This window comes from Monopterus albus, unplaced genomic scaffold, assembly GCF_001952655.1.
Source record: "Monopterus albus unplaced genomic scaffold, M_albus_1.0 scaffold257.1, whole genome shotgun sequence".
Taxonomy (NCBI): Eukaryota; Metazoa; Chordata; class Actinopteri; order Synbranchiformes; family Synbranchidae; genus Monopterus; species Monopterus albus.
Genome location: NW_018128137.1, coordinates 468,551 through 469,819, shown reverse-complemented (window position 1 = coordinate 469,819; position 1,269 = coordinate 468,551). Strand labels below are relative to the sequence as shown.

The 1,269-nt window shown below is 35.5% G+C and overlaps 1 protein-coding gene across 1 annotated transcript in view; it reads right to left on the bottom strand.

Moving 5' to 3' along the window:
* creb1b (cAMP responsive element binding protein 1b) overlaps positions 1 to 1,269 on the bottom strand; it is a 17,602-nt gene that overhangs the window by 12,050 nt on the left and 4,283 nt on the right. The gene's annotated exons all lie outside the window — the stretch shown is intronic.

Sequence of the window (1,269 nt, the reverse complement as noted above, 5' to 3'; positions counted from 1 at the left end):
ATGGAGCCTTGTCATTAAGGGCTTTGTGAACACAACAAAGATGTGCCTTTAGAAATGGCACTGCACAGCCCAGAAGCAATCTTACCTGCACGAAACACACACAAAAATTTAGAAAAAACTTATATTAAACACACAAGATGTCATGGGGTAGGACTGAATAAGTCTGACTTCTTCCTACTCCATTCAAACATGTACTAGGTATAAGCAAACTGATTCTGAATCAGCATTGGTTGGATTTGTATAATCATGTGTGTGTTGATGTCGTTTGTTCTGCATGTTTGAAAGAATAAAATCAAATCAAATTAAATCAAGCAAATCTGCAAAGATTCTGAACAGATTTTGAAATCACCAATGACAATTAACCAACGGTTATAAACTCTGAGTAAAAAGATTCACTTAAATGCCACTTGTTGTTCTCTCTTGGTGATGTAAAATAACTATGAACAAATATCAGCATTTGCTTATGATTCATAGGAGGTTATAACAGTACATCTATACAAGTAGAAACACTCCTTTAATCTTTTTTGACTGAGATTAAAATCATGGTAATAAAATGACCAGAACCACCAGTTAAAATGTTGTGCACAACACTGACTGCACAGTAAAGTTGTGGATTGAAAAATGATTTTGTTGGGAGAAACACACAAAGGAGACAAGTGCTGTCTGTGGTGTTATGCTGACTGCTAATATTCATGGTGATCACACCAATATGGAAGTAATTGGTCCATTACTGCCACTAACAACTCCCCGAGTTTCTTGCACACTTTAAGGCAAAAGTCACAAGATAACAGGGATACTAGTTTATATATAACACCCATATGCAGATAAGAGGTAAATATTTAATATGTCACTGCAGTTCATCTTTTCAAAACATCAGCTGTTTCAAATATATCAAAAAGGTTTGCAAGATTTGAAATTGCTGTACAGAAAAGATGTATCCATTAAAAAGGTCTGTTTTACATAAAACATACAATCATTTTTAGTTTTATTTCTGGCGATTTACATCTTAGCTTTGTGCACTTTAAAGTCAATGACTGGGGTCTAGTTCCAAAACATGTGCCTGGTGGTGTGTACAGTATGTCACTACAACCTGGTGGTGTGTACAGTATGTCACTATAAGCTAATGGTGTGTACAGTATGTCACTACAACCTAATGGTGTGTACAGTATGTCACTATAAGCTAATGGTGTGTACAGTATGTCACTATAAGCTAATGGTGTGTACAGTATGTCACTATAACCTGGTGGTGTGTACAGTATGTCACTATAA